The following is an 18,645-nucleotide window of genomic DNA, read 5'->3' as shown; positions in this document are numbered from 1 at the left end:
GGTAAGCAATATTGGTCTGAATATCATCTACATAAAAATCCTTTTACATAACGACAAAAAAAAAAAAAAAAAAATTACTTCTCTTGTTTTTTTGAAATTGAGAAGGGTATTTTTTCTTAAACAAATTAACTACATCAATCAATAAACTTATAAACATATTGACAAAGTACGGAAAAAAAGAGAAATAAAATATTTTTGGGGCGTATGGCCATGAGAAGTTTTAGGGAAAAAGAGTTCTTGAGGATTAGAGGTGTGACATTTTGAAAAAACTAATTGAAAGTGTTTGATTAGAAGAGGTTCCAAAGAGAGTTTTGGGATGAAAAAAAGTAATTCTCAAAAAGAGTAGTTTGTCCTCATGTTGCCTAGAATTACAACGCTTACCAAACTTAGCAACCTACATTATTTCCCTCCTAAAAGCTTTGCTCGTTGCTCAAGCCTCCCTTCTTCATTTCACCCCTTTTGCTACTCGTTTCTTGTTGTAATAAATGTTACATTAGTATTTTGAAACATTTGAACACTATTGCAATCATGCTTGTAATATCATTAAATTAAGAATAATATTTTCTAAAAAAAATTGTTTTTTTGAAGGGAAAATAATTTTTTTTTATTTATTCAATATTTATTAAAAAAATAAAGAGAAAATAATAAACATAATAAACTATTTGTCTAATATTAATAAGAAATAAAGTACCCAACAACAAAGTATGTTATTAACCTTAATGTTTATTTTACTTATTAAGCAACTACGGAGTAATAACTAACAACTAATTTACAAAATACTTTTACACAAGCCGTTAATTCAACCAGGTAGTCAAACTAGCTAATACAAATAGCTAACAGCTATTTACAAAAACAATTTTACACAAGTAGCTAGTCAAAACAGTTAATATAAATAGCTAACCACTAGTCAAACCAACTAACAGATAACAACTAACAACTGTTAACCAAACAAGGCCTTCATCCCTCTTATTTTGGAGCATCACAAAATAGTTTGTAGTTTTTAAAAGAAAAAAAAGAGTCCTTAAATTTGTCTTCAAAACTCTTAACCATTGAAGGACTCAAATAATTTAACCAATCTCCAACTTCCCCTTTCCTAAACAAAGCTTTGTTGTCAAAATACCCATAAAAGTTCCAACTCTTATTCACTTCCATTTCCTTCAGACTTTCAAGGCTACAAAGGTTGATGATCTTGTCTATGATACCTCCTTTTTCCTCTTCTTTCAAAAACGGGTAACCCACGAACTCTGCCAACTTTTTTACATGGGTTATCGGATCCTCTTTAAGCCCTTCATATTCCATGAATAACACCTTATCTGGATTTTGTATGCTCTCCTTCCAATACCCAAGTACATGATCTTCATAGGGGCCATGTGGGAATTCTCCCTCGCAAAACTTAAGAAAATCTTCCTCTATCATATTTACCTTAAAGTGGCGGAGGTAGAAATGGAAAAACCCAAAGATAAACCTTAATTGACGGTAAAAAATGCATGTTTAAAACTCATTTTTACCTTCAATTGATTAAAAACAACCTTTAAACCCATATTTTTATATTAACATTAAGTTGGAGAAAAAAATGCCACGATGAAACAAAAGTGTCCAAAGGATTTCGACAAAGGTAAATGACTTTGGATTTCGAGGTTTTGATTGATTCTGGTAGTGACAAATACGGTATATGGGTGGCAAATAGTCGAGGCAAGAGTAAGTCGGTAAAATCAGGTTGACTTCCTTGAATATTATGGTAAACTTTAGCTTCCAACTGAAGAACAAGTTCGTGGGGATTTTGAGTTCGAAGTGGGTGTTGAGAAATATCTGTAAATCTGTTCCGATTTACAATGGCGAAAATTAGTGATTTTAGCCAAGTGGTGCTGGTTTTGGGCAAGCTCGCTAGAATGACGTCTGTGTCATGGGCTTGAAAGTGGATTTGGAGGTTTTGGGCAAGCTCGCTAGAATGACGTCTGTGTCATGGGCTTGAAAGTGGATTTGGAATGATACAGTGGAATCAAGAAGTGGGCACCAAAAACCTTGATATATAGGTACATCGGAAAAATACCCATCCAATATTTTACTAGGAGGGAATTTTGAAGGTTTTTAAACCCGCTTTTAATTTCTTGTATCTTTGTCATGTAGATTGTATTGGACTGCATGGGTTCATAATGACTTTATAAAAGTCCTGCTATTTACATTACGGAAATTAAATAGGACGTATACGCCACTTTATTTTTTATTTTTAAAAGGTAATGATATTGTGACACTTGGATAAGAAATAAAATATGATGCGTACGCCACTACATAAGTTACATGTTTACAAAGGATAACTTGTTTGATTTTTGTTGGTGTAAGATTGCATTATGCTATTAGGCCTATTATAGTATTAGTGTATGTATCTACTTTTTAAAGATAATCGACCATAGATGGGATTGGTGGGGTCAATTTTTCCTATTATATACCCGACCATCTGTAACTCCGTACTCCAAATTTTCACTAATTTCCCATGAGCCTCTAAAGATCAATAGGTATTATACGCATCTTAATCTATTGTATATTGGATAACTTTTATCTAGTTTATAGTTTCTTTTAACATGTTTTAATTAACTTTTTATATTATGAAATATTTTTTGGTGGACAAACTTTTAAAGATTACTATGGGGATAATTATTATTTACATTATCACTAAAAAAAATAACTTTTATAATATATCAAAGTAACTTTATATCCGATTTTACAATATTTATTGTACAATAAATGTAATTAAGAATATATGATCTTAGTTTTAGTTCAAACAATAAATTGATCCCTTACTTGTATTACTCCGTACCAATAATTCCGTAACTTTGCTTATACTCCTTTTTGATGTTGTTTGTCTTTACAATTCGTCTTCCGTGGTTGCGACGTCGTTCGTCTATTTTTAAATTTTTTGACAAGATGTGATGACTTCGTTGAGTGTTGTAGAAGGCATATGAAAAGATATCGAATGAGGTAGAGCTGTCAAAAACTGACTCGACCCGAGAAATCGACCTGAACCGACCTGTATTTTTAAGGACCCGGACCCGATCCGAGACCCGAATTTTTGTTAAAATAGGAAACCGTAACCCGACCGTATTCAACCCGTTAAAACCGACGATCGATTTCGACCCGTTAATGCATGACCCGGACCCGAACCTGATACCCGACCGAAATATAACCGATAACAAAACTTAGTAAGCTTACCCGACCGAAAAATGACCCGAACCCAATTCAACCAGAAACTGATTATAACCCGAAACCGATTATAACCCGATGAAACCTGTTATTGACTCAATTTGTGACAACCCGTTACCTGAATTTACGCGACCTGTTGACAACCCGATTTGTCATTGACCTAACCAAATAATATGTTAAATCAAGTTAATATATTTTTTATAATTACCTAATCTAGAACAAGTGAAAAGCGTTAATCCAAATTTAACCAAATTTATAAGGTCTTAACTAATCCTGATAGCTATCGTAACCGGTCTTAACCCGTGTCCGATAGTGAACCCGACCTGAATTTTAACCGACCCGGTAATTATCCGATCCAAACACGACCCGACTCGTTAGGACTCGAACCCGTAATTGTACCCGACTAGAAAAAGACCCGACCCGAACCCGAACCGAACCTGACCTATACCAAAATGAAAAAATAACCCGATATGACCTGACAAATTTTCAACCTGACCGAACCCGACCTGAACCCGACATGCATCCGGTGATAAAATTATCCGACACGACCCGACCAGATCATGACCCGAGACCCGAGATGACCAGACCCGGACCCGACTCGAATAACCGTTTTGACAGCTCTAGAATGAGGTACGGAGTAGTAATCATTTCGCATCGGTAATAACACGTGTTATTATCAGTGTGTCATTAGTTTTTACAAAATGTCTTGCGCGCACAATGTACACCAAGATAACTTTAACCCATTTTTTTTGTAACTTTAACCTAGTTTTGATTAACTTTTATATTAGTAAAAAAAAGTTGATAGATAAACAATTCAAAAGGATTAAATGATTAATTTTATACATTATTAGTGATTTTGAAGAAATAAGTTTTACTTCCTCCGTTTTTTAATACTCGCAACGTTTGGACTTTTGCCACTATTCATATAATCTACTTTGACTATTTTTATTGTTTTTTATATAAGATAAAACATAGTCATGTGGGATCTTGTTAGATTCGTCTCAATGTGTATTTTCAAAATATCAACTTTTTATAATTTTTGCATAAAGAGAATTTAAGATATAAATGATCAAAGTTGTGCATTGGCATGCGTGAAACTAACAAACGTTGCGAGTATTAAAAAACCGAGGAAGTATTAAAATGAAAAAAAATTTATCACTAAAAAAATTAACTTTTACATATATAAGCATAACTTTTAAGCATTTTGAGTTAACTTTTACTCCTGTGTACAGTAATTATTCTACAATCCTTGTAAATAAGAATTTGTGTAGTTTTTATTAACAAGATCAATATGAGTGAATTTGAAGTAATAATTGATTTATTTTGGTAAATAAAACTTTAGGTAACCATATAGGAATACGAATCCACCAACAAGAGAAACAAGACAGAATCCTCTTTCTCTCTCTAAAGCCAAAATCTCTCGCCTCTATCTAACCCTAAAAACCAAAAGCCTCCCTACTGCCGCCGACGGCCTGAGCACCGTTGCTTAGCTCCGGTCATCGGCGAGCAGCTTAGTGTTAATTAGGTTGGTTCTCTTCTTTAGTGAGTTGTTTTATTTTTAGCAGATCTCAGTGATTTTGGATTTTATCTCAGTGTGTTTTAGTGGGGGATTTCATTAGATCTGGTTCTCAAGAGTCCTTAACTTTCTAACCTCAGACCTATCTCGTTCGCCGCCGACGAAAAAGTGCCGGTAAAGGCTTTGTTCGGGCTAGGGTTTTCTGGGAAAGTTAGAAGCAACTAGAGGCTTTCAGATTTGATTTTGGGGTTTCCGGTCATAGTCAAATCGGAGCTAATCTCTTCGCTGTCGTCTTGTGGTTTCGAATAACGCCGATCTTGACGATAAAGGTGAAAAGTGGAGTTTACGACCTAGCCTCGTCGCCGTCGTCTTGTTGTTTCGGAAAACGCCGATCTTGGCGATAAAGGTAAAGAATGGGTTAGGGTTTAGCTTCCGTATTAGAATAGCCGGGTTGGAGGGATCCGTTTGGCCATTTTTACGGTTGTTGGTTTAAAACTTTCTTGACTGCAAGTGGTGTTTCCTTCTCTATTTAATCCTCCTGCTAATTAGTTTAGGTTGTTAGTTTTCATATTCTGGTTGTTTAGTAATATGGGTGATCTGTTTAGAGGTTTTTTTGAATTTAGTTTGGTAATTTGCGTTGTGATTGGATTTTTTCCTCTCGCTTTGGTTGGTTCTTGTGTTGCCTTGGTTGATTTTTGGATGATGTTTGGATGTATGTGTCCAAGTTTGGAGTATGAAGGGGAAGTGTTTATGGGTCCAGATTCTAGAAATAGGGTGGCTAAGTGAAGAGATGCCCTGCCCTTCTCCAATGTTTGGTATTTAGAACATGGAGAAGTAGTTGTCCTGATTGAAGTTGTTATTGTCGTTGGTAATCTTGTTAGTGGTTTTGCATTGAAAGTGGGGGTTTTGGGGGGCCTTTTTCCAATAGGTCTTTCATTAGCAACTCTAAAGGTAGGAATATGTAGGGGGAAGGTGAAGGATATAGTGCCCTTGGTCCAAGTATGCATATAATATTAAGTCTAATAAATGCGGTTCAGTATTAATTAACAAGTTAATAATTCAGTGAGATCAAGTGAGCTGAATGTCTAGCTAGAGGCCGCTTCAGTTCAAGTGGAATTAATTATATTAATCCACAGCTTACTCTTGACTGAACCCGTAGGGTCACACAAATAGTACGTAAACGGATCAAGTATTTAATGGCATTAAATACTCCATCTATGGATATTCGGAATCGATGGATCTTGGTTTCAGTGGGAGCTGAGATCGTCACAAGCAAGAAATGAATACACCGAAAACGATGATATTGCCGGAAACGGAAATATGGATCGTATCGGAAATATAAATATTATCCAAGTCGTAGATGTTGCCGGAAACGAAAACATCGTACGTATCGGAAAATATTAATGGAAATGGAAATATTGCCGGAATCGGAAATATTGCCGGAAACGGAAATATTGTCTGAATAGGAAATATTATCGGAATCGGAAAATAATTCCGGAAACGGAAATATTAAATATTTGTTCGAAACGAAAATTAATTCCGGAATCGGAAATGTTAAATGTTGTTCGTATCGGAAATGAAATCCGGAATCGGGAAATTAATCGGAAGCGCGTCGTACGAATTAGCATCGGACGAGCTTGCTAGACGAAGGCCCAGCACGAAGCCAGGCCCACGCCCAGCAAGAGAAACGCGGGCCACAACGCACCAGCGAAGGCTGCGCCAGGCCCACCGCAAGGCAGACCCAGCGCGCGCCCAAGGCTGCGGCAGCGTGTGGGCTTCGTGGCAGTGGGCTGCGAGTGCTCGTGGGCTGCGCGCGCGCGCATGGCGCCCCTCGTGGGCTGCTGTGCGTGCGTGTGTGTTTTTGTGTTCACATACGAAACCTAAAGCGTATAGGATTCATTTAATGATTAAATTTCTAATCCTAAAAGATAAATTAATTAAATAAGAGTTCTACTAGGATTCTAATTTAATTAATTCGTATCCTAGTAGGATTCCAATTCTCTTTCCATACCCCTATAAATATGTGGCCTGGGTTCACAATTTATAACGAGTTTTGAAGTATTCAAAGTGATTTTTGAGAGCAAAAATTCAGTCACATTCTTGCCCATAATTGCCGAAAATTATAGTACCTTAAGGGCGATTCTAGTTGGTCAATCTTAAGGCGGATCCGGACGTGCTGTGGACTATCTACGGAGGGACGACACTTGGAGTCCTAAAGACTTGTTCTTGTTCGGTTCGGGCGCAGCTAGGGAGGGCAAGCTACAAAGTGTATGCATCTAAATTATGCTATATGATTATGTGTAAATAATATGTTTCCTGGATTTATGGTTTTTCCGCATGATTTATGTTTATTCATATGTATCATAACCTAACAGAAGGTTAGTTTTTCATGGACTTGTGACGTTAGTTCCGATTTTGGAAATCGGAGGTCGTTGGGATTAAACGTGTTTCAGTCCCTCTTTAGGTTTGTGATGAGTTGTGTTCTCATTGCATTCAAAAACTCATACATGAGCGCTGCTCCCCATTTTATGGGGAATTATAGCATGCTACCGAGATTGAGAGTCTTCCCTTTTACCGGGAGACTTCAAGTTGTGTTGTCCTTGTCCGTGATGCTATTTTGCTGCCATATCTTGCTATGTCTTTCAAGCTCCACAAGTTGTATCGGGATCATCTCAGTGTGTTCGACCCAAGCTTCACCCTACATGGAAAAGGGGAAGAGGAAAGGTTATGTGTTATAGGCTTTGGCACGTTTGGTTTGTCGCATTTCCTACAACGCATTTCCAACATTCAAGAGGCAACAAGAATAGCAATTACCTTTATTTTGTGTTTCAAAGTTTGGTATGTAAGAGCAAGTAGTGCTCCTCTTGGTAGTGTAATTCATGTGAAGGTCTATGTTGTAGTTTGAACTCTTTATTAATGTATGATTAAGCCTATGTCAAAAAAAAGAAAAAAAAAGAGAAACAAGACAAACAAGCCTTATTTAATTAGTGATTTTTTTTTTATCACACTACAAGAAAATTTAGATACAGAGGCAACACCTTGAGGCAATTCATTTTTTATGGCCTCTAAAAGTGCCTTTTAGCATTAGTTAATTATGGTAGCCTCTAAAAGTTATTTTTAGGGTCGGTGAAATTTAGCCTGCCCCTAAAAGTACTTTTTAGCATTAATAAAATAATGGTTGCCCCTAAAAAGTTTCTTCAGCATCAAAAGAAATTAAGTTGCCCCTAAAAAGTACCTTTTAGCATTAATGGAATAATATTTGCCTCTAAAACTGTTTTTTAGCGTCAATGAAATTTACGTTGCCCCTGAAAGGTACTTTTTAGCATTAATGAAATAAAGGTTGCCTCTAAAACATTTTTTTTAGCATCAGAAAATAATGGTTGCCTCTATAACCTTTTTTTAGCATCAATGAAATTTACGTTTCCCCTAAAAAGTACGTTCTAGCATTAATGAAATAATGGTTGCCTCTAAAATATTTATTTTAGAATCAGAAAATAATGGTTGCCTCTAAAACTTCTTTTTTAGCATCAATTAAAATTTTGTTGCCCCTAAAAAGTATTGTTTAGCATTAATGAAATAATGATTGCCCCTAAAAATTAATGTATAGCAGTAGGATTCCGTATACAATAAATTAAAAAATAATTATTATGTTAAAATTAAAGAAATAATATTATAATAGAGAAATGTTATCATTTTAATTCATGGTCAACTCTAATTAGATTAATTAAGTCAAAATTATTGAAATAATGTTATATTAGAGAAAAGTTAGATTACTAAGGCTATTTTAGAGAAAGTGACAAAATATTTGTTATCAATGAGAATTTGCAAAAGTATAATGCTACAAAGAGAATTTCCCTATTTTTTTTTATTTTTAATAAAGTAATGTTTGCATCTAAAACTTTATGTTTAGCATCAATGAAATTTATGATGCCCATAAAAAGTACTTTTTAGCATTAAAGAAATTTTCAGGCAAGTCTTTGATTTTTATTGTTCGTTTTTTTTTTTAATCCATATTTTGTGCTCGTAACTGTGGTTTTTATATTCACTACAAGAAAATTTACATATAGAGGCAACACCTTGAGGCAATTACTTTTTTTTGGCCTCTAAAAGTGCCTTTTAGCATTAGTTAATTATGGTAGCCTCTAAAAATTATTTTTAGTGTTGGAGAAAATTAGGTTGCCCCTAAAAGTACTTTTTAGCATTAATAACATAATGGTTGCCTCTAAAACGTTTTTTTAGCATCAATAAATTTTAAGTTGCCCCTAAAAAGTACCTTTTAGCATTAATGAAATAATAGTTGCCTCTAAAACTTTTTTTAGCGTCAATGAAATTTAAGTTGCCCCTAAAAAGTACGTACTTATTAGCATTAATGAAATAATAATTGCCTCTAAAACGTTTCTTTATCATCAGTGGTTGGTTGCCTCTAAAAGTATTTTTAGCACTAATGAAATAACGACTGCCTCTAAAACGCTTTTTTTAGCATCAGTTAAATTTTAGATGCCCCTAAAAAGTACTCCCTCCGTCCCGGAATAGTCGACCCGGTTTGACCGGCACAGAGTTTAAGGGACTTGAATTGACTTATTTAATTTAATAGGTAGTAGTTGATAGTGGTTATTATTTTAATGTAGTTAGTGGAAAATGTGTAAAGGGGTGGGGTTGGGAGAGAGTAGGGGTTGAATTTTTAATTATTTTTTGTATGGAGTAGGGGGTAGGTGGGTTAATAGGGGTGGAATGAGAAATAATATAATGTTGTTAGAATATTTCCATTTTTAGAAACAGGTCAAGTATTAAGGGACGACCCGATAAGGAAAACAGGTCAAGTATTCCGGGACGGAGGGAGTACTTTTTAGCATTAATAAAATAATGGTTGCCTCATAAAAAAAAATTAGCATCAATGAAATATAAGTTGTCCCTAAAAGCTGTTAGGTTATGATACATATGACAAAACATAAATCATGCGGAAGAACCTTAATGCCAGGAAACATATTATTTACACATAATCATTTAGCATAATTTAGGAGCATACACTTTGTAGCGTGCCCTCCCTAGCTGCGCCCGAACCGAACAAGAACAAGCCTTTAGGACTCCAAATGTCGTCCCTCCGTAGATAGTCCACAGTACGTCCGGATCCACCTCAAGTTAGACCAACTAGAATCGCCCTTAAGATTACTAGGAAATTCGGTTAAGTGTTTGAAAGTGTTTGGCTTATTTTTCTTTCAAAACTTACCCTTAGAATACTTCAATCCCATGTGCATAAATTATGACCCTAGGCCTTTATTTATAGAGGTTTGGAAAGGGAATTGGAATCCTAGTAGGATACGATTTAATTAAACTTAGAATCCTACAAGGACTCTAATTAATTAAATAATCCTTTTAGGAATAGGAATTTAATCATACACCAAATCCTAATAGATTTAGGAATTGTGCATGGACACAAACACACACACGCACGGCAGCCACGAGGGCCGCCCATGCGCGTGCGCTTGGCCCACGCTACGCAGCCCACGCTACGCAGCCATGCCTTGGCGCGCTGGGCCTGCCTTGCGGTGGGTCTGGCGCTGCCATGGGCTGTGCGTGTTGGCGTGCGTCTTGCTTGCTGGGCGATGAGCTGTGCGTCTTGCTTCCGGCAATATTTCCGATTCCGGCAATATATCTATTTCCAATAATAATTTCCGATACGTACCATGTTTCCGTTTCCGGCAACATCTACGACTTGGATAATATTTATATTTCCGATACGATCCATATTTCCGTTTCTGGCAATATCATCGTTTCCGGAGTATTCACTTGCTTGTGACGATCTCAGCTCCCACTGAAACCAAGATCCGTCGATTCCGAATATCCATAGATAGAGTATTTAATGCCATTAAATACTTGATCCGTTTACGTACTATTTGTGTGACCCTACGGGTTCAGTCAAGAGTAAGCTGTGGATTAATATCATTAATTCCACTTGAACTGAAGCGGCCTCTAGCTAGGCATTCAGCTCACTTGATCTCACTGAATTATTAACTTGTTAATTAATACTGAACCGCATTTATTAGACTTAATATTATATGCATACTTGGACCAAGGGCACTATTTCCTTCACCTTCCCCCTACATATTCCTACCTTTAGAGTTGCTAATGAAAGACCTATTGGAAAAAGGCCCCCCAAAACCCCCACTTTCAATGCAAAACCACTAACAATAAAACAGTGATTTTGTTTATTGTTGTTGTTTTTGCGTCCATCTATTCGATTTTGACCTAAAAAGTTTATCAAAATTTTTTTGCTGAAATTCACAGATTTTTATTGTTGTTGTTCTTCGAATTTATTAGTCATGTCTTTGATTTGTATTGCTCTTTAGTTTGTATCCATATTTGGTTCTTATAACTATATTTTTTATTTTCTTCTCGTCTTTCTTGCGGCTTATTTTTCATGAATTAGGTTTCTATTTTTTTTTTCTTGAATCAGTTGGGATTTTCTTTTTTCCTATATCATAACCTAAAGTAATTGATCAACCAAAAGAAGAATAATTTCATAAACTAATAGTAGCCTATGTAGGATTTCGAACCTGAATCATTGTGCAATTTCACAAATCTTTACCAATTGAGCTAGTAGCTACACTACAAAAAAAGAGTCATTTAGCAACTGAAAATTCAATCGCACAACGCCTTTAACGATTGAATTGGGTATGTCGTTAAAGACCTGGTCCTTAAATGGCGACCGAAAATTTAACGGTCCTTAAATGGCGACCAATTAAATCCATGACATTTTACGACTAATTTTGTTGTAGAACCAGTACCTTAGTAATGTCGTGTCCAACCAATATTGAAGTTAGCCTTTTTATTTATTCAGGAGAAGGGATATGGCTAACCAAGAGATTTCTGAAGTGGTTAGACAACTAGCTGAGGTAGTTCGTGACCTAGCTCAAACCAGAGCAAACCCAATGCATGACCCGGCTGGGGAAATGTTTAAGAAAATAGCTCAAAGCAAGCCTCCACTCTATAGCGGAGAGATTGAACCAAGTGTGTTGGAGAACTGGTTGAGAGAGTTTGATAAACTCATTGTAGCTGTGAATTGCCCCGAAAACCTTAGGGTGAATAGTGTTGTGTACTACCTGAGAGGTGAAGCTGATCTGTGGTGGCAACGATGTGAAAATACCCTTAGAGCCACACCTAACTTTGGATGGGAAGCATTCAAAACTGTACTAAGGAACAAGTTTTACCCACCCTACCTGAAGAAGCAAAAGGCGCAAGAGTTCATTGAACTCAAAATGGGAGGTCTGTCTGTGACGGAATACTATTCCTAGTTATAGAATTGTCTAAGTTTGCACCTGAAGTGGGGGAAAAGGAAGAGCTTAGGGATCAAAGGTTTGAAAATGGATTGTCAAATGGATTCATAGTTGTTACTATCTGGAGAGACCTCTAATTCTCTAGATACCCTATATATATGGAAATGCTGCTCATCTGTATGGACTACAAGTGAGGAGGAACAAGATTGAAAGTGAAACTGGGAAAAAGGAGAAAGGATGTTAGGAACTAGAGTTATTGAGGTACCCATAATTATACCAACTGGTAGTATAGTGAAGTGTACCAAAATCCATAGAGATGTGCCTATGACCATAGCCAAGACCGTATTCTTATCTAACCTAATCGAATTCGAGTTAGGAGAGCTAGATATAATTCTAGGAATGGATTGGTTGGCCAAGTTCAAAGCCAAAATAGATTGTGAGAAGCAGAAGGTTCACTTGAGGTCTAGCCTAGGCAAAGTAGTGTCATATTGTCATTTTGGTAAGCCTAAGAACATAGGAATCATCACGGCAATGGAACTCGTGAAGCTAGTCAGTAAAGGGAACCCAACCTTCTTATGTAATGTGAGGAACCTAGAGCATGTGATCAAGGATCAGCCTGAGGATATTGCAGTAGTCAAGGAATTCCTTGATGTATTTCCATAAGAGATCCCGGGGATGCCTCCCAATCGACCTATTGACTTTACCATAGATTTAGTGCCTGGAACCGCCCCTATTTCAAAAGCACCTTATAGAATGGCTCCAGCAGAAATGAATGAGTTAAAAGGCCAACTAGAGGATCTATTGGAGAAAGGCTATATTAGGCCAAGTGCATCGCCTTGGGGAGCACCAGTGTTGTTTTTGAAGAAAAAGGATGGAAGTATGAGGCTCTATATAGACTACAGGGAGCTCAATAAGGTCACAATCAAGAACAAATATCCATTACCTAGGATAGAAGACCTATTTGACCAACTAAAAGGAGCAGGAATCTTTTCAAAGATCGATTTGCGTTCGGGTTATCATCAATTGAGGATCACTGACCACGACATACCAAAGACCGTATTCAGAACTAGATACGGACATTATGAGTTCACTGTTATGCCTTTTGGGTTAACCAATGCCCCTGCAATATTTATGGACTTAATGAACCGTGTATTCCATGCCTATTTGGACAAGTTCGTAGTGGTTTTCATAGATGACATCCTAGTGTATTCGAAGAGTGAAGAAGATCATGCGGAACACTTGAGATCGGTGTTGAGTACCTTGAGAGATAACCAGTTGTATGCCAAATTCTCAAAGTGTGAGTTTTGGTTGGAAAGAGTTGCATTTTTGGGACACTTTATATCTAAAGAAGGAGTGGCAGTTGACCCTGCTAAGATTAAAGCTGTTAGTGAATGGCCTACACCCAAGAGTGTGACTGACATTCGTAGTTTTCTGGGATTAGCTGGCTACTATAGACGATTTGTTCAAGACTTCTCTAGGATAGCCACGCCCATGACTACCTTGATGAAGAAGGAAACCAAGTTTGAATGGAGTAACCAGTGTGAGGAAGCATTCCAAGCCTTAAAGACGTGATTGACAACCGCGCCAGTGTTAACCTTACCAGATGAGAGTGGTGCATACGATGTGTATAGTGATGCCTCTAGGAATGGTTTGGGGTGTGTATTGATGCAAAACGGGAAAGTTATTGCGTATGCGTCAAGGCAATTGAAGCCATATGAATCCAATTACCCTACCCATGATTTAGAGCTAGCGGCTATAGTATTTGCATTGAAGATATGGAGACACTATCTGTATGGTGTGAAGTGTAGGATATTTACGGACCACAAGAGTTTGAAGTACATCTTCACACAGAAGGATTTGAATATGCGCCAACAAAGGTGGTTGGAGTTAATTAAGGACTATGATTTGGATATCCAGTACCATGAGGGAAAAGCCAATATAGTTGCGGATGCCTTGAGTAGGAAATCAAGTCATAGTGTCAATGCGTTAGTAGTTGCTAACGAGCTGTGTAAGGACATGCAGCGTTTGAACCTTGAAATAGTAAGTGGTGAAAGCCTTGTGGGAATAATGAATGCCTTAACCATCCAATCGTCAATATTTGATGAGATTAGAGAGAATCAAGTTGGTGATGTGAAGTTGGAGCGAATCAAGGAAAAGATTTCGCAAGGTAAGGAGATAGATTTCCGAATCCATGATGATGGAAGCTTGAGGTACAAAGGCAGGTGGTGCGTGCCTCAAAAGTGTGGAGAATTGAAAGAGAGATTGATGAAAGAAGGGCATAATACGCCATATTCTGTGCACCCAGGGGGTGACAAGTTGTATAAGGACTTGAAAAAGGTCTATTGGTGGCCAAGGATGAAGAACGAAGTGGCTGAATTTGTGGCTAGATGTTTGACTTGTCAGAAGGTTAAAATTGAGCATAGGAGACCTCAAGGGAAGGTCCAACCTTTAGAGATTCCAAGCTGGAAATGGGACTGTATTTCTATGGACTTTGTCACTTGTTTACCTAAGTCAAAGACTGGGAATGATACAATTTGGGTTGTGGTAGATAGGTAGACCAAGTCAGCAGTGTTTATACCAATGAAGGAAACCTGGAAAATGGAACAACTTGCTAAAGCCTACATTAAGAATGTGGTGAGGTTACATGGAGTTCCTAAGGATATCGTATCAGATAGAGATTCAAGGTTTCTTTCGAATTTCTGGAAAAGTGTGCAGAAGAGATTTGGTACGACATTGAAAATGAGTACAACCTTCCACCCAGCCACGGATGGCCAAACTGAAAGGACTATCCAAACCCTGGAGGACATGCTTCGGGCATGCGTTATTGATTTCCAAGGAAGTTGGGAAGATAGCCTAGATTTGATTGAGTTTTCCTATAACAATAGCTATCATGCTAGCATTGGAATGGCACCATTTGAGGCTTTGTATGGACGAAAGTGTAGAAGTCCACTTTGTTGGAACGATATTAGTGAAACCGTAGTGTTGGGATCTCAAATGATAGAGGACACCATGAACCAAATCCGAACCATCCAATCAAAGATTCAAGCGGCGCAGGATCGCCAAAAGAGTTATGCAGACTTGAAACGTAGGGATGAAGAGTTCAACATAGGTGATAAAGTGTTGCTCAAAGTGTCACCAATGAAAGGTGTCATGAGATTTGGGAAGAAAGGGAAGTTAAGCCCTAAGTACATAGGCCCATATGAGATCTTAGAAAGAATCGGAAAGGTAGCTTATAGACTAGCCTTGCCTATGGACTTGCATAGAGTGCATAATGTGTTCCACATATCTCAGTTAAGGAAATATATCTCGGATAAATCGCATGTGTTGCAACCGGAGACCATAGAATTAGACCAAAGTCTAACCTTTGAGGAAAGACCTGTCAAAATCCTTGATAGCAAAGTGCGTAGTACGCGTACTAAAGATGTGAAATTTGTCAAAGTGTTGTGGTCTAATCAAGAATCTGAGGAAGCCACTTGGGAAGCGGAGGACGAAATGAGAAAGAAATATTCCGAGCTTTTTCCCGAGGTTAGTTGAGTTACGGGGTCGTAACTCGTGTCTTTTAAGGGGGGTAGAGTGCGGTAGAATTTCGCGCTTTTTACCTTGTTTTCCCCTATTTTATGCTTAAATTAGTGCTTTATATTGAATTTGCACTTATTATTGTCCCGTTTAATCATGTAAAGAGTACAACAACTTAAAACTTTTGTAAATGAACGTATTGAAAAGTCTCAGAAAGTCTCAAGTTGAGTTGAATTTTTGGATTTCCGAACCCAAGTTTCGGGACGAAACTTCTTTTAAGGAGGGTAGACTGTAATACCTCGTATTTTTATAATATTTATAAATATATTTTATTATATTTATAAAGCATTTTACGATTTATTAGCATTTAAATAATATTTAAATGTATTTAATGTATTTTAATTAATTAGAATATTTATTATTTTAATTAATTACGAAACGAATTTAATTCTTGAGTCGGGAAATTAAATGAGTTGCAAACGATTTTTAAAAGCTTCGGGTTTTAAATAAAAGTCCAGTTCGTTTTATTAATCAAGCCCAATCCAAACAGTTTAATTTAAATCCTAAGCTAGCCCAATTCATTTAATTCTAAGCCCAACTCAAATATCCTAAGCCTAGCCCATCAAGGGATTAGGGAGCCTATAAATAGGACTCCCCATCATTAAATAAACCCCTAAAATTTCATAAAGCCCCTTTTTGATTTCTTGCACCTCACTCCTCTCCCTCTCTTCTATCGTCCGCACGCACGCATCCGTGCTCGTGCCTCGTGCGCTTGGCCTCACGCCCCGCACGCTGCCCTTGTGCCCTCGTGTGTTGTCGCGCCCAGCGCCCAGCACTCCCTCAACTCCCTCTCTCGCCCTCGCGCGCCAGCGCCCACACTCGCTCGCTCGCTCTCCCTCGCGCCAGCGCGCGCTGCCCCTCTCGTCCCTCGCCCGCAGCCTTGTTGCGCTGCTGCTGTGCATTGTTGTTGCTCGCGTGCTCGCGCACGCCTTTGCTCTCGCCCCTGCTCCCACGCGCACGCCCAGCGTGCCGTGTGCCCTGTCCCGCGCGCAAGCACTGCTCCCTTTGTTCCTTCGCCGCCGCGCGCACACACGAAGTGTGTGTGTGTGTTGTTCGTGTTCGTAATTCAATTACTTTTTCGCCCAATCACCCTAATTCGTGATTGTTCCGTGCTATAGGCCGGATTGGTATAATTCTCTTCTTCCTTACCTATTCTATTTAAATTCCGTATTTTAAATTATTATATTAATATTGTTTTGAGTAATTAAAATGCTGGGAACCGGTTATGAATACCGTGGTTTGAGGATTTGTGTGTTGTGATTCATTAGGTTTGTTTTAATTATTAAAGGATGAATTTTCAGATTTGTTTATTTAATAAAGCATGGAATTTTATGATATTAAACTAGTGTTATTGGGATTTTCAAGTTAGGGTTTTAACCTAGACCTAATGAGTCAATTGATTAGCATAATTAGGTGATGATTTTAATTATGATAATCAATTATATTTTCAGATTTGAATAAAGGTTTAAAGTGTCGATTTTTATTGATTTTAAAGGCGGAAAAAGTATGTTTTTGTACTAGGGATTGATTTTACAAATTGAGACGACTTTATTATTGAAAAACGATTGAATTCTAAAGTCTAAAGGAAGTTTTAAATTTTATAAAGTTGCTGGAAATTTAATGAACATGGAAATAATTTAAGTTTCATTATTTTGATGATAGGAGGTGATTTCTAGTTGAGTGCTCGTATTGCAAAGTGGCCCCTACGCTTAGGTATTCAAGGTACGTACAAGTCTAGGGCGACCACACCTTTTTGTCAATGACATTACATGATTGTTGATGATGTGAATTACATTATGTGAAATCATGTTTATTTTGGTGAACGAGCATGTGTTTTGTGATGTTGGATTTATTGAATTAATTGTTGAACAAGCATGTTGAAATTATCATGAGTATGGATTTCATTGTCAATCATGTTGTTCAATATTTATGCATGTATGGTTCAATTCACATGCAAGGGATGGATTAATTATTTGTATGCTATTGTACGGGATGTCTAGCATACTTTGAGCCATTTATTTGTACCTCGTTGTACTATTTATTTTACCACATGTGAAGGGTTAGCTCACGTAAGCCACCGCACATGTAGGGTTCAGTTGGGAATATTATGTATGAAATGAATTAGGATTTGTCGTGCAAGGGCACAACCCTCATGTTAATATGCTTGATGTGGAGTCTCACTTTGGTGAGGAGGAACATGGTAGTAATATCACAAGTGTCTTGCTTGGTTGATCACAAGTCTTAAAGCATTAAAATAAGATTGTTTTGGTTGTCGTTTATTAATTGTATGTATGCATGTTGTCGAGTCTTGAGTTCGCCTTTATTAAAATATTAATAAACGTAAAGTGCAACCGGAACAAGCTTCAAAACTCTTGGAACGTATATACCTTGAGTATGAACAATGGGGGGAGTCTTGCCGGAAAGCTCGTACTCCTACTAATGATACAAGACGTTGTTTCATTTATATTATGCGCAGGAATTCCGTCGGTATGGCCCGACACTCGGTATGGCCCGATTTTATTATTATTATATTTGGTGTTTGGTTGGCTCCCATCACCTTTTCCCTTTGTGGATTATTCTTTTGGCCCGTTCGAAGCTTATTCTAATTAAATTGTGAGTCAAGAGTCGAGTCAAGAGTCGAGTCTTGTATCTCATGATTGTTTGAATTGTTATTATATGGCTTTTGCATGTTGGTTAGTATTTAGTGAGTGATGCATGCTTAGTTTCATTACTCTATGCTTGTAAGTACTCAGCTTTTGCTGACTACGTGCTTTGTGTGTTTCCGGTCATGGCCTTTGCCTTAATGACCCTATGATGATCCATCATTTGCACTTGCATTGTTGGGGAGTAGAATAATATAGCAGGTTGGTAGATCAAGTACGATCGAAATCATGTGGCTTGGGATGATTGAGAGAGTTGCATGTTTTCGTTCCTCGAAACTATTTTGTTTAACTTTATTTTAATTATGTTTGAAATATTTGAATTACTTATACTTTGGGTTTTGGCCCATTATGGTTCCAAATTGTAGGAGGCCTCGATATTTTGTTAATTATGGTTTTTAAAAGTTAGTTGACATTTAAT

At 37.3% G+C, this 18,645-nt stretch overlaps 1 pseudogene; it reads right to left on the bottom strand.

The window, feature by feature from the left end:
* Nucleotides 1–727: 727 nt before the first annotated feature.
* LOC110799662 (cytosolic sulfotransferase 13-like) lies at nucleotides 728–2,123 on the bottom strand (annotated as a pseudogene).
* Between the last annotated feature and the right edge of the window lie 16,522 nt (nucleotides 2,124–18,645).

This window comes from Spinacia oleracea, chromosome 2, assembly GCF_020520425.1.
Source record: "Spinacia oleracea cultivar Varoflay chromosome 2, BTI_SOV_V1, whole genome shotgun sequence".
Classification (NCBI taxonomy): domain Eukaryota; kingdom Viridiplantae; phylum Streptophyta; class Magnoliopsida; order Caryophyllales; family Amaranthaceae; genus Spinacia; species Spinacia oleracea.
The sequence above is the reverse complement of the archived record's forward strand: the minus strand, read 5'-3'. Positions and strand labels throughout refer to the sequence as shown.